Source organism: Melanotaenia boesemani, chromosome 15, assembly GCF_017639745.1.
Source record: "Melanotaenia boesemani isolate fMelBoe1 chromosome 15, fMelBoe1.pri, whole genome shotgun sequence".
In the NCBI taxonomy this organism is placed as follows: Eukaryota; Metazoa; Chordata; class Actinopteri; order Atheriniformes; family Melanotaeniidae; genus Melanotaenia; species Melanotaenia boesemani.
Window position 1 is genome coordinate 16,162,926 of NC_055696.1, and position 15,469 is coordinate 16,178,394.

Below are 15,469 nucleotides of genomic sequence, written 5' to 3' on the forward strand. Positions count from 1 at the left end.
TCCCTAGCGAATTGGGGCCTTTTCTCTGGTTAGTCGCACTGATTATTGGTTTTCTTATGGCTAAATAGCTGTTCAGCACCAGTCTCTTGAGTTCCCTTCACATTGTGCGTGTGGAAATGCTCTTACTTTTACTAGTACACATATACCTGAGTTCTACTGCTGTTTTTCTATTATTTGATTTCACAAAACATTTAGGTGATCGCTAGTCATCATCAATCAGGATTTTTTTCCAACCACATTTATTTCTGGAAGATGATGGTTCACCACTATCCTTCCAGTTTTTAATAATGTCTTAAACAGTTCTTAACCCAATTTTAATATATTTTTTAAAATCTCCTTAGATGTTTGCTCTGCTTGATGCCAATGATTTCATCCTTCTTAAACAGACTAACATCTTTTTCACAAACTTGGAATGTGTCTTTCTACATGGTTGTTTAGGAAATTAGAAGCTACTCATTGCATCACTTGGGGTTTAATCACCTGTTACCAGCAGAAAGATAATTGGCTGCAGTAATTATTCAAAATGTGGCTTATATATACACACATATATATATATATATATATATATATATATATATATATATATACATACATACAGGCTGTCAAGTGATTAAAATTTTACTTAACTGGTGAGAAGATGTTAAAGCATCCTCATTTGAGAAAGACATTTACAGATTAATTTTACACTAATTGTGAAGCATGGTGGTGGAAATGTGATCGTCTTTGATTGCTGTGCAGACTGTAGTTTGTAGTTACTTTTTGAGTAGAACAGCATAACTTTCCTACAGGACAGTACCAAAATGAAAGCAAAAATGTCCTTCGTTTTCGTATTTTGTAAATTTATTTCATACATAAGCCCTCGGGGTTGAGATGAAATCTATTTACTTCGCTCTGCCGGATTTATGCCATGTGTCTGCATCGTACAGTACCCGAAGGTCCGTGACGTCACGTGTCAACAGCGTGTCCGCCCGCGCCGGCTAGCGTGATGCTACGGAGAAAGTTAAGAGAAAGAGTCCTTTTGGGGATTTCTTTCATTATGACCATGTCAAAGATAAAAGTGCCTTGTAGAAGAAGCAGGTGGTTCAATATGTGGAAGAGAAAACCATGAATCTGAAAGTCCATTTGAGAAGCTGCACGAGAAGGCTAACCAGAAGTACCTGGACCAGGTAGCCTCTCTGCCCCCCTCCACGGATTTATAAGCTTCAGCCTGGCCGAGCAACATGAGGAAAGAACGTGAGTCACAGACACACTGTCAGTTACACACACAGACACACACAATCTCGCACACGCACACACACACACACACACGCAAACATGCCTACACACAGTCACACACAAAATCTTGAAAAGCTGAATTTTAGAGGCTTAAATTCGTTTTTGTTTACAATGCTGGACACTTAGCATAGAAGGAAAGGCGGTTTATTTTTATATCATATTTCATGTACAGGAAAATTCAAAGTGCTTTACATAACACAAAAGCATTACAGATATTAAGAAATGGTAAAAGGCAGCAACACATAGCAGGAATCACAATACAATCATTAATTACATTAAAATCATTAAATGCAAGGTGAGTTAAAAAAGTTAGGATGCAGATTTCGTGCATAGGTGCATCAGAAAAGAAATGTTTTTAACCTGGGTTTAAAAATGTCTACATTTGGTGAAAGTTTAATCTCCACTGGCAGTTTGTTCCACTTGTTTGCAGCATAGCAGCTAAATGCTGCTTCTCCATGTTTAGTCTGGACTCTGGTTTGGACTAGTTGACCAGAGTCTTTGGATCTAAGAGCTCTGCTAGGTTTATATTCTCTGAACATATGACAGATGTATTCTGGGCCTAAACCATTCTGGGATTTGTAAACAATCAGAAGGGTTTTAAAATCTATTCTGTGACAGACTGGAAACCATTGTAGAGATTTTAAAACTGGTGTGATGTGTTCAGATTTCTTAGTTCTGGTTAAAACTCTAGTAGCACCGTTTTGGATGCGCTGCAGATGTTTAATGCTCTTTTTAGGAAGTCCTGTTAAAAGACCAGTACAGTAATCCAGCCTACTGGAGATGAATGCATGGAGGAGTTTCTCTTGGTCTTTCTGGAAGACTAAACTTTTAATTCTGAAAAGAAAAGAAAAAAGCTCATCATCATCCAGCTGAGATAGATCAGTATCTTAACCAGCTGCTGGCTCTGCGTTCTACCAGACACGTTCACTTTAAGTATCTAAAATATTCACTGCTTTATCATGTCCAGTATACTGTAACATGTGAGGTTCTGTACTGATAATTAGCTGCAGTGATTTGTACTACAGCTGCTGCACCTTTAGTGAAATTCTATATGTAGTTAATTATTAATTGTTTCTATGAATGAATTAAACCTCTAGTCTAGAGTTTGTTGGGTTGTTGAGGTTGTTCATGATTAGTCAGATTGAGCTCCTTTAGACTCCTGGCTGCCAAGAACTGTGAAATGGATTCATGTTATGTTGATGTGTGTCTTTAGTATGTTGGTTATGTTTATTTTTACCTAGCACATTATCTCAGAAGCAGCATTGCACACATTTTTTTTTTACTTAAAGCTGCTATTTTATGGGCTGTTGTGTTTGATTTGCCGATGGCTGTTCATGTTTCCTCCTGATACATTTTTTTAAAAATTGTATCTTAAGTTTTTATTATACAGTGCTTATACTGATTATTTTGAATTTTGCACCTGACAAATACCCTGTAGGAGCCATTATTTCTGTTTATTGTTTGCTTCAGGTTCGTTGTGGTGGTGTTTGTTTATGTTTGGGATGGCACAAGTGTTGAGGAAAGTGCATATAGGCGTGGAGATGACAGTGCATGGGGTGCTGGGGTGACGGGAGGTCGCACAGTTTTGACCACTTCCATCACTTCTCTGCTCCTTAATGTCTTTCCACTTCTCAATACTTTTCCACACGGCCTACTATACCTCCATACCTGTCATTACCTTCCATCCATCCTCTTGCTGTAAACCGCCATCCTGGACTTCAGATCCTCATTCATTCATTCAATAAATGGGAACACACCCCAAGCTTACCTTTCTATCTGGACATTGTTTTAATGAAGCGCGTTATGACCAGGAAACCCGCATCCAGAGCATCTAAAATGATAGGACCAGAGAGTCGCTACATATCCTAATTTATAAAAAACAAACAAAAAACTAAAACTAACACTAAAACTAATAAAAACTAAACTAAAACTAAGCATTTTTAAAAAAACGAAAACTAATAAAAACGAGAAAATTTGCTCTCAAAACTAATTAAAATTAACTGAATTTGAAAATAAAAAGTGAAAACGAAATAAAAGCTAAAACTAATAAAACATCCAAAACTATTATAACCTTGGCCCCTAGTTTGCCCTGCTAAAATAGAGATGGCTAATCCCTTAAATGATCTACGAATCTGCTACAGTCTATTAGACACACAGGGTAAACAGGCTGCTGTCATAATAAAATATTTATTTTTTATTCCAGAGAGAAATTGATACATGAAACATTTTTATATAATATTTTTAATAATTTTAATCATATCAAAAATAAATAATTTGATATGAAATAATCTATATTATTAATCTGAAATTGCCTACGTTGAGCCGCTCAAGTTGATAAAACTGATAAAATTCATGATACAGGAAAATAACAATCCTCTGTATTTCAATAAATATTTTTTTTAGTTATATTTGAAAGAAAGAGCACAACTCCAGTTTTCACAGCAATGCTTTCACCTGAAGTGGTCCAAGACCAACAAAACATAAATCAGGTCATTACTTACTTATTAATGTGCAAAACTGGTTTCATTCAGCTGGTTTAACAAAAACTAGGAGTTGAGTATTTACAAGTTAAACTCAAAAACTTATAATATATCAGAGTATAGTCATGCATAGGAACTCATCCCCTTTTGCATAAATTGCTGCCTCAATGCTTTTCTGAAGTTTTGATTTTTGGGCTTTCATAAGCTGTAAGCCATGATCAAAATTCTAACAAAAAATGCTTGAAATATCTCACTTTGCATATAATAAGTCTATATTATAATTTACCTTTTTCAGTTGAGTTACTGAAAAAGTCTGCATATGAAGATGCCTTTTCTGAGTCCAATTAAAGGTTGCGGGAAAGCTGGAGCCTACTCCAGCAATTAGCAGGCGAGAGGCAGTTACACCCTGGACAGGTCTGTAGGACTGTAGGCAGAGCCAACAATTAGATATAGCATAGTTTACAATACACTTACTTCAGTTTGTGATATTATATCTTTTGACAAAAACAAAGCTGAACTCAGCTATAGGAATGGAGGCAATGTTGTTGAAATTAAAGTACTTAATTGTCACAATAAATATTCTAATTAGTGTGGAAAACAGGGAGACTGAAACTAACTTAGCTTTAGTTAGCAATAATCCACTCTCACAAGTATTCAGAATTATCAACAATAGGCCTAATATTTATTACTCTCTTAATAAATAACTAGCGTTTGTTACGAACCCCTTCTGGTCTAGGGGAGGAAAGGGTTCGGAAACACAAACGAGCCAGAAAACGTAAATAAAATGAATAACAATTTATTTAGAAAAATAAAGATACAAAACCCAACTGAAGGTGTCCTTTACCTGGTGAACTGGCAGCAAATTCCAACTTGTTATACACACACACACACACACAAAAAAACATAGGAAACTTGTAATCCTAAAAAGAAAAAACCCAAAAGGTCCCTAACAAATAAAGGAGGGGAGCTTCTCCTAATGAGAAAGCTATATTTTGTTCAAGGGGCTTTGAAGAAGCAGTCTTTTCAAGAATAGCCCATAATTTATCCACCAGAAAAAAATGGTAGGTACTGGTAGGACATCCATAATCCAACTTAAAAGATGTTCCAACCTGATGAATAATGTTGATGTTCGGCTTTTGCATTAACATGATTCCTCAAACAACTTCTGCTGATTTTATTATTATTTTTCAGCTGCTAGGCAGCAAAGTTCTGTCCTGTTTATTATGAGACCTCCTATGGACACTGTTGCACTTGGCAGACTACAACCTGAAAGAAATGCGTACAAAATTGTAGCTTTATCATAACTTTTTTATGACCAATTTCACCCTGAAATATGCATGCCTCTTTATGTTTTTGTAATGCATCTTTCCACTGGCAAACGCTTTCCTCTCTGCAAACTCCTTTTCACTGCTCATTATCGTTTCTCCCCGGGTCAATGGTGAGTCCAGAGAAAATAGGAAGAGTTTTAACCTGGAACCACAGACATCACTTTTCCCTTACATAGAAAAAAGACAAGAACGTTATGAGAAATGTTCATCATAACCAGAAACAAAGTTATTTTTTCATGGTGGCTGTAAGCAGTTAGAATCAGATGAAGCTCCTCTCCTGAAGAGGAGACGACTTTCAGCAGTCTGAGATTAGTGACGGTGATTATTTCATTAGGTTTCCATTTCAATCAATATTCAGATCTAACATTGGGATTTATTATGTATAAATAACCATGCTGATGAATTTAAAATTCCATCAAACAACTTTAACATTCTTTAAAAAGTAACAGAGTAGTTACTTTTCCTAGTAATTAATTACTTTTATAATGCTGTAACTCCGTAGACGCCATTACTTTTTGCAAGAAGTAACCAGTAAGTATACTTAATTTCTATTTTAAAATAACGTGCCCAACACTGGTGAGGGGGAGAAAAATTATAATAAAATCTTAATATTATGGCAGCTTTCAAAATTATTTCACTGAATAAAAAATGTACTGTTTTTGTAACCATCCATTAAATATGGATTCAACCAATCATAATGATAATCAAAATTATTCAGAAATTTTGTGAAAAAACAGCAAATCTCAGTCAAATTTCATGAACTGTTGTTTGTGAGTTTGTGAAGCTCCTGCCAGCATTTAAGCCATCCACTGCAACTATTGAGGGAAATATAGCTGGCGGATTTCACGGCCTCTTTATATAGTATTTGGTCTGCTTGACATTAAGCAGGTATAATCTCCATTCCCAAAGGTAAATCACAGGGAGCTTCTGCTTTCAGCTGTGGTATTATATCTGAGGCTTTTATGGCGTCTTTAGGGTCTCAGCTTTATCAAACACAAACCACAAATGAATCCAAAGTCATTGCTGCATATACTAAAAAGATGAGGAAAAATGCCAAAACGAAAAGAATGGTGCAAATTCCAGGACAAACCCTGCCAGGTCACACAGAAACTGGAATGTGTGTGTTTTTAGAATATTGTCTTTTGCTTTGAGATTTCTTTACAGCACAATGTGATACTTTTTTATGTCAAATGTAAATCTCTTTTATTACACAATAGTTGCCATCAAGATCCCCTGGCAGGATGTTGATGTCCTGAGCATTCCAGTGATGCCTTTATTGCTGTAGAAAAACACATTTTTGTCAGCCTGTAGCCTTCGTCACAACTCAGTGACCCCTAAATAATTGTTCACTTTCAGACTTTGGTCACATTTTTATGTTCAAGTTGGCCTTGCTCCATCATTTTGGATGAGCGACAGCCCTAATTAGTCAACTGAGTGACACTAATGTTTTGTCATCTCCCATTCATCAGCTGAGTCTTAGAATACATATAATCTTGCTGGTCCATCTATTGTTGAGATTAAAACAGCCAAAAAGATAACAGATGAAGCTCTAATATAGCTCCATTCATGTTGGAAATAGGTTACTTGCCATCACTAAATGGACAGTCCTAAAGGATCACTTTCCCGTTTCATCCAGCACAAACTTTTCTTTTCTCTCTTTTCTTTAATCAAATAACTCTAAACAGAAGGAAGGACCATTTTGTGTATCCCCTTCGATACATCAGTTGCCACCTGAGGCATTCAGAAAGCTGCAATTCTCATATTGATGACACAAAGAGAATTTCTTTTTTCAGCCAGAGAAGCTGTGACTCAAACGAACAATGAGTGATAAATACGTATTTAGCTACTGCTTAGCATCATCACCCTTCAGACCTGATTGTTGCGTAACAGTGGAAGATTTGTGCATGGGTAACATACAGTTGATGATATTAAATCAAGAATAAAATTCAACCAGTGGAAATGTTTTCTTGTTTTCTCTGAACCTGTGATTTAATCACCTCTCACATTCTATGATGACTAATGAAATAACTACCAGCTGAGAATAAACATGAAAATGTAATTGTGACTTTTTAGGAGAATCACAGGTTTTCACAGTGTAGAACAATCACTTTAAATTTACAATGACATTTAGAAAAAAAATTAATAAATAGAAGCGAATCACTGCAGTTCAGCTCCACCATGTGATTTTATGAATATGAGGCCGCCTCATCTAATCAGTGCAGCTCATCTTCACTTACCTCAGTGGTTTTTAGAGCCTATCATTTAAATTCATTGCGTAGGAGAAGGCTTTATCCAAAGCTCATCCCTCTTCTCTGTGTCTCCATCAGGATACTTACAAAACATCTTGTTCAACCCAAGGACACGCCACTCTGTACCACTTTGTGTAGCCAGCACATTGGCTATTCACAACAACACTTGATGATTTACTCTGTGTTGTCCACACAGCAAAGACGGCCTTTCATTCTCTTTGTTTCGTCTGACCATAAAATTTACACTGTGGGGTTTAATGCCACTAATGCCCAGGAAATTCCTTTTTTCCATGATTATAGATATAGATTGTCTGCTTTAACAAGAAACAGTTTTGACCTGTCAGAATTCAAATAATCTATTTAATAATCTACTTATATAAAGGTATTGAGGAAATCCTGGTCAATCAAATAGGCATCTCTCCTTGAAATATTTTTACTCACATTTTCCTTCTTAATATACTTTGGAAACCATTAGTATTTTATTTGTCCTCACAGGTCTTCCTAAAAAGTCCATCAGACAGCTGCAATTAGTCCAGAACACTGCCGCTCGAGTCCTCACTAAGACCAAGAAAGCAGATCATATAACTCCAGTCCTCAGATCTCTACACTGGTTTCCTGTTTATCAAAGAACTGACTTCAAAATCCTGCTGTTAGTTTACAAAGCACTGAATGGTTTAGGACCAAAATACATTCAGGATCTTCTGGTTTGTTATGAGCCACCCAGATTCCTGCACCCTGCTGTAATGCTTTTAATGTTTTATGTAAAGCACTTTTAATTTGTGTATATGAAATGTTCTAATACAAATAAATTAGCCTCGCCTTGCCTTGCCTTACATCCCTCTGTCTTCACAGTATGCAAAATAAACTCCAGGAATCACATCCTGAAATCTATACCCATCTGAATCTTTTTCCCTTGGCTTGACATTTAGCTGTAAACCTGGTAAATACAGGTGTATTTATTTTATTTCAAACTCCACTCAACTAAATGGCTGGGACTATGTAGTTACTCATCCCTGGGTGTTCCTCTTGAGCCCTGGTCCCAGCCGTGCTCACTGTATGAACGTGGATTGCATGTTATGTGTCCCAATATGTTTAAATCCTCACACAGAAATAGCAAAAATAAAGTCAACAGAAGCAACCTGGTGCAGGACTGAAGGTTTATCCAGTACAAAGAGCTGGATTTCTATTCCAAAAGACAAGGAAAAACTGGAAATAAAAGTAAGACACATTCAATGAAAATCATGTAGGTAACTCAGGTCTGTTCTTGCCATAGATTTTAAGTTGTAATTTTTCAAATACATCAGAAAGAAAGACAAATGTTTTTCGTAGAACAGCCACACGCATTCTGGATTGGAAAGGGTGCCTTTCTATGGAGGATCAGGAGGGTTTTTGAAATACAGAATTATAATGATAACTAATTAATTGTGAATTAAAAGTAAAAGTAAAAAAAGTAAAAGCTTGCTAACAGCCTGGGAACTACGTCAACAGTACAGATGCCCATTGTCATGTGCAGAAACGATTATTCTACAGGAAAAACAAAAAAAATAGAAATAAATAAATAAAAAAACATCCACTGCAGTTTGCATGTTAGTGACACATAGCTTATCACAGATCCCCACATTGATAATGCAAATACTAAGGAGACTCCTGCATCTTTTCCGCATTCAGGATATGAGTTTTTCTCAAAGAGGTTGAGCTGTTGCTCAGAGATTTAAGACAGAGACACAAGTGTGGCTTCTAACCAATTAGAGAGCTTTCGAAGAACAGCTGTGATTGGTTTAACTTAGTTTTTACTACTCAAGGACCCGAAGTGTCACCTAAAAGCTAAATAAAGTAGGTAAACTATTAAGGAAACCCAATTACAAAAGGATTTAAAAATGCAGACAGAAAAAAAGAACATTGGATATGGATACATTTTTAAATGTTTGAAATGCAAAGGTATTTATAACCAATTACGTGAGCTGGGTTATTATTTTTTTCTTCTTCTAGAAATAGCAAAATACATTTACAAATCACAGTATTTAATAATGAATTCTTATTTAATTATGCAAATCCTTTTTAATATTTTGATTTAAAATGTGTACAAAACTCCTTGTAATTTGATTTCTTTTTGTATGAATTAGTTGTTGAATTTGAAATTTTATTTAGCAATCTATATTTTTATTTCACAATTAAGTACTCATCATCAAAATGCTGCATTGCTACTTCAAAGACCCACCTGGTTCTCCATACCTTTCCTGTCTGTTACTTAACAAAAGTCGCTTCTGCTCTAATTGAACTAAAACACAAACTGTGTGTAGTTCAGAAAGAATAGAAAAATAAATCGCATCAGGATAAAACACACGCATTTGGTTAAAATGTGCAAGATGCTGCTTGGGGAGTGTGCTTGAGTATCACAGCAACACCCCAGGTTATTTTTTTAAATTATTTTACAGGCTATGTAAGATGCAGTTGCAAAGCTTGTGACTTCTGTAGATAATCTGAGAGAATTTTTAAAACTATTTGAGAAAATTTCATAAATCATCAAAGCAAAATAAGAATTTCTTTGTATAATAGCAAGGGGATGCAAAAGAACTCTCTTGGGCAAAACTTTTAAAAAGAAATCTTCTTTATGTGAATATATATATATATATATATATATATATATATCTATATATACATATATATCCCAGTCTATATCACCTACTAAATACACATATATATTGTTCAATATATAATAATAATAAATATATATAACTAAGGTTCAGTTTTTTTTTGTTTTTTTTTTTCATGTCACGTTTACTAAATATTGTAGAACTAATGATCTACTATTGACTGATCCATTCACTAAACTATTAGACTGTGTAATAAAATCTTAAACTTAGTGTGATAGCAATAATTTGTGTTAGCGGTCCACTCCTGCAGATGCTTACAAATGGGGGAGCTGTGCGGTATTTTATATCCAGATGGGTTTTATTCATTAAAGCGTGTTGTGCTCAGAACCAAAAGATGTGCCTGTATTCCCAGAAAACAGCCTTAAGCACTGTCGTACCCCTCACAGATTTGCCCCCTCCACAGCAAATGGAGCAGCTCCAAGGGGGTTCTGCTCTATAGCATCAAAGATCTGGTGTAACTTTGTTCTGTGACTTTCAGATAGTTTGTCCTTCAGTGTTTTCAGATGTAGATTAACTAACTGAACCAAGGTCATAGAGACAGCTTCACTTAAACGTTTATTTCTAATCCTGGGATGCTTTTTGTTTGGCAGGGGAGGGGGGGTTGGGAGGGTCTTATTAGGAGATAATTAAAGGATAAGAGGTTGTGGAGAAGCTAGAGACATTATAGCCATTACAGTAGAACATAGGTTCATTATGAAAACTCTTAAAGCAGTGTTTCAGACATAACTAGTAACTCCATAAAGACTCCCTGGAAAGCGGCTGAGTAGGTGAAGAGGGGTGTGTGCATCTGGGAGGCAGGGGAGCAATTTAAATGATTATTTCAGACTAATGAAACAAACCCATCATACCAAAGAACTGGGTCAAATAAAAAACAAAAGCCCACTGCTGTTGATGTCCTATTTTGAAAGTTGTTGAGATTCAGTGTTCATTTATATTTTAAAGATTTTCAATTATCCAGTGCTCCCTTTTGATAGGTGCCATGTTAAGGTCAATTTGGGTTTCACACATTGATGGTTTGAGTAATTCATTTGCTGTGACACAGTCATTTTTCTCACTTGCGGCAGAACGAATGAGGACTAATGTGGTCTGCCTGCAGTATGTCGTAAATTCTGATTTGTGTGGCATTGTGTTAAACGCATTCCTAAATGATGTATCAGGCCATATTACCAAACTTTTTTCTTAGATTAAATTGGAAGCACATTTAGAAGATTTGTTTTTAATCATGTGGCCAGAGTCCCATATAGCAATATATCAATACAGCTCTTGACCAGTATTAAGATTAATGGAATTTTTTGACTGCCTATGATTTTTAGTCTTGTGGTCTTTCTGATCTGATGATATATGATAATTACTTTTAAGTAAACAAGAGACATATCTGACTAAAATTAGGAAAAAAAAAAAACAGGATTTTTGCTATTGCCAACTAGACATTTTTGACAGTCTTGATACTAACATGTAGTAATAATTTTAGTAAGGCTGTTTTCAAAAAGGTGTGACATTATTTTTAATAATTAAATCCACTCTCTACCTTAAATTTTAGGCATGGATTGCGGTTTTCCTTGAAATTGTTTTGCATCTTGACATTAAAACCGATGCTAACATTTTCTTCAGTCTTTACCTGAACTTTATATTTTTTGTTGTTATTTTGACAGGATATTCTGACAAACAAAAAAAACAAAACAAAATTCCTGCACCACTTTCAGTCTTGTAATTTCACAAAGAAATCTGTTTTATTTCTGCCATTTTTTTTGTCTTGGACCTAACCAGCCTAGCCGACTAGTTATCCAGACAGAATAGGTTTCTATGTGATAATTATTAAAAGTCTGTTTTAAGGCTGGCCTTGTGGGTGTTTTATTAAGCCTCAATTAGTTTAACCCTTTAAAATCCTTCAATTTTCACCTAAAACTGTTTTTATTGGTAAAAGGCTGGCTTTGGATCAACTATTTTACTGGAATATTTTACTGAACCCAAGCTAGTGTAACAGGACCATTTTTGTAGTATCATCTGCTACTGGAGTATAGTATGAATTCAAAGATAAATTCCATTTGCGACTGGTCAGAAAAAAAAAGTGTTTAACGTCTAGGTATTTGGAAGGGCGGCGGAGTAAAAAACATATTTATTTTTCATGTCCTTCCCATAGCATGTCTGATGCCAATAGGTTAAATGCTAAAACCTAACCACATCATCTGAAGTGCAAAACCAAACAATGGCTGAGAAATAAAGTTAAAAGTGAGCAAAGCTCAATGTCACGGTCTTGGCCTGTAATCCGGATTTCCATGCCGTCCCTGAAGGCATCCTTCTTTCAGTGCGCCTTTGATTGCTGATGCACTCCACCTGTGCGGTGCCCTTTATATACCTGTGCTTGACAACAGTTCCCTGCCAGATCGTCTCGGTTTACCCTGCACGTTTCCAGCCCTTATTATCTGCCTGCCTGCCTGTGTTCAGACCTCCGACTCGTATTCCGACCAAGACTTCCTGATTCTGCCTGCCTCCTCCCTGTCTGGTAACTCTGCTATCTGTTGTTGGGATTCTGCCCGTGTATTGACCCTTGGACTATCTTATTGGATTTGACTATTGGATTTGGATTATTGGACTTGGATTGAATAATTGGATTCTGGATTTGGATACAGGATTTCGGATGTGGATGTGGAAACGGATTTATCCCTAACACTACGTGTTCTTCTCGTTGTCTTCCCCAGAGGATTCAGTGGACCTCAGTAGGGATCTTAGGTCTGACTAACTGTTTTTCCCCTCAGCCTTTTTCCACCAACCTGGTCTCAGCCCTTCTCACTACACCACAGCCGCAGTGGACCATTTACTACCCTCCCGGTTCAGCGACCCCCTGCGTCCTCCATTTCTTCTGCCGGTACGTAAGCGTCAGAATTCACACTTCCCCATTTTGCCACGCTTATTCTCACCTGGAATCTCCTATTCTCACAGGCTAGTGGGCGACGTGACCAGACCCGGATTTCCTGAGAATTATTCAGTTCCTGACAATAAAATCTGTTTAATTACCAATCCTCTATCCTGACATCTTCTGTGGTCCAGTTTGCTGAAACCGTTACAGCTCAAAGTGATGCATCAAGCATTACAAACTGAACAAACTGGCTTGGATGGGAAGCAAAGTTAAAGCTAAGATTTGTCAAAAAAAAACAAAACAAACAAAAAACAAACAAAAAAAGAACAAAAAAAAAAAAACTTTAGGACTGTATTCTTATATGCATTTTTTTTTATTTATTTATTTATTTTTTTTGTTCACTTGTAATTAGAATTCAGAAACACAAATACAAATCTATTACACTTTTAAAAACTTCTATAGTCTGCCGGTTAGACAAGTCGTGAGATCTAAATGCATGTTTCCTTTGCTTCATACTAATTTAAAGTAAAATTAATCCAACAAAGTCTTTCAAGAAAAGAAAGAAAAACAAAAATATGAGTATAAGAATGCTGCAAATTTTAACAATATGTGTATTTCTTGGAAACTTTATTGTTTCCATTATAGAGTTCTCGGCTGATAGACACATTTAAACAACAGTGGTGCAACCGCATACAGTATGTACCATATGAATGAATACTATCAGGCAGGAGGGCTATGGCTGGCTCTGAGGAAAGCTAGGCATAGCACTGTTAAGTTTAATGTAGCTATTTAAGACAGAATGAATGTTTTTATGACTTTGTTTTGGTCATTAGGAGGCTGGGGTTTCTTTTTTCAGACTTAAAAATGAATGGCATCCTATTTTCTGCTCGTTTATGCTGGCATAATGTATTGCCCATCTCATTTTTACAGCCCACCTTGCATCAGCAGGAACCATTTATGTATTTGACACGATAAATGGTTGCATTTAGATTACAGTTTGTGGAGTTTCAGAAAGAGATTATTAAAGTTTTGATAATAGTGTGCAGAATGCAAACACCCTCGTAAGTCAACCATAATTATCTGAATGTGGCAGTTTTAACATCAGTAGCTGACAGAATGAATTTACAATAACAGCACTGTTTGCTCCTTAACCTTTTTCAATACTGCAGTACTGACCATGTGCAGAACTCATAAAAACTTACTATGTGTTTTAGAAAAGCATCAGTATTTCATAAAATAGTTATTTTTGGACATGTGGGCATTGTAAAACTTTCCCAATTCACTATAGAAACTAATAATGTGGCCACTTTCAAAAGGGGTCTAATCATCCCAAATCACCCCTCATCAAACAGTCAATTGTTTTCGTAAGCCGCCATTAAAATATGTTAAGGGCACCACAGAAACATAGAGACACAATCAGTAAATCATGGCTAAAGGTACAGTGTTGCTTGAGTTGTTGATTTTCTTTTATTACACTTCAGCACAAAGCTGGAGACCTCCTCCTCTTAGTGTGTATTGAATCATCAACAATATAAAACACATCATATGTTACATACTTCATCCTGAGCCTTCCCCTGTAACCATCCCCTGTCTCAGACAGATGGGGTAGGGTGAACGAGCATTCTGGGGGTTGGAAGCAGAATGTAGTTTTCCACTGTGAGAACAATTACCTGGATGCATGATTTGATTTAGAGCAGATAGGTTGCAGCATCCTGAGAGGCATTATAGATTTATCTAAGTAACTGCTTAATGCCTTTTCTGGAGAGCATTCAAAACCTCTACTGTATTTATTACTCTTTCTCTTCCTCTACTTTTTCGCTGTCTCTTATAATCCCTCCATTATTCCTCACCCTGTACGTCTTCCACTGTCTTGCTGTCCCTCGCTCCACCTCTGGCTTTCTTGCTGCCTCCGTCTGTCACTGAGGTTAAATATGAAAATCGCTTGGATGGCTGCAAGACAGCATGAAAGTGTCAGTGGGGTATTTTGAGATAACGGTGGTCTCACTGTGCCATGCCAGCACTGTATCTGATGCTGTGTCAATCACATGCTAACCTGCCGTGTATACTTACCTGTGATTCAGTGCACACTGAAGAGCCATACCCTCAGTGTAGGATACAATAGATTATTCCTCAAACTCAGGTTCATTCAGGTTTATTTCGTGTTCTGTTCTCACATTGAAAAAGACATTTTAATGTATGTTTTCATCACAGTTTTGATAATGTAGCAGCTCAGTCAAACAGGCGTAGACTGAAGTGCTGTCAAGCAGGCCGACAGTATTAATAGACAATGAAATGGAAAGCAGCAAAGCAGGCAGGGATGAAGTCCAAAGGAATAGATTGGTAAAAAAAAGCTGGGATGCCACAGACAGCAGACTTTATTCACATTAGTAATTATGACAAGTTATGGAAGTTATCCATGGATGTGATCAATAATGAAATAAGGATTATTTCATTGATGTTTCAGGATCATTGAATTGTGCAGTCGGGCTTAAAATCATGTCCTAGAGGGAAATATTATAAAAAAAAAAAAAAAAAAAAAAAAACCTGAAATGAAACCTCTTTAGATGCGTTCATCCTGCTAAGTGCAAATAAAAGTCTATTTGTCAGAAAGCAATAACTTCTTGGC

General features: G+C 36.3%; 1 long non-coding RNA gene across 1 annotated transcript; it reads left to right on the plus strand.

Annotated features, from left to right (window-relative positions):
- Positions 1–12,449: 12,449 nt before the first annotated feature.
- On the plus strand, positions 12,450–12,954 carry LOC121654898. The gene is made up of 3 exons (XR_006013043.1): positions 12,450–12,489; positions 12,743–12,852; positions 12,927–12,954. It is a non-coding gene; the product is annotated as an uncharacterized LOC121654898 (long non-coding RNA).
- Positions 12,955–15,469: the final 2,515 nt, after the last annotated feature.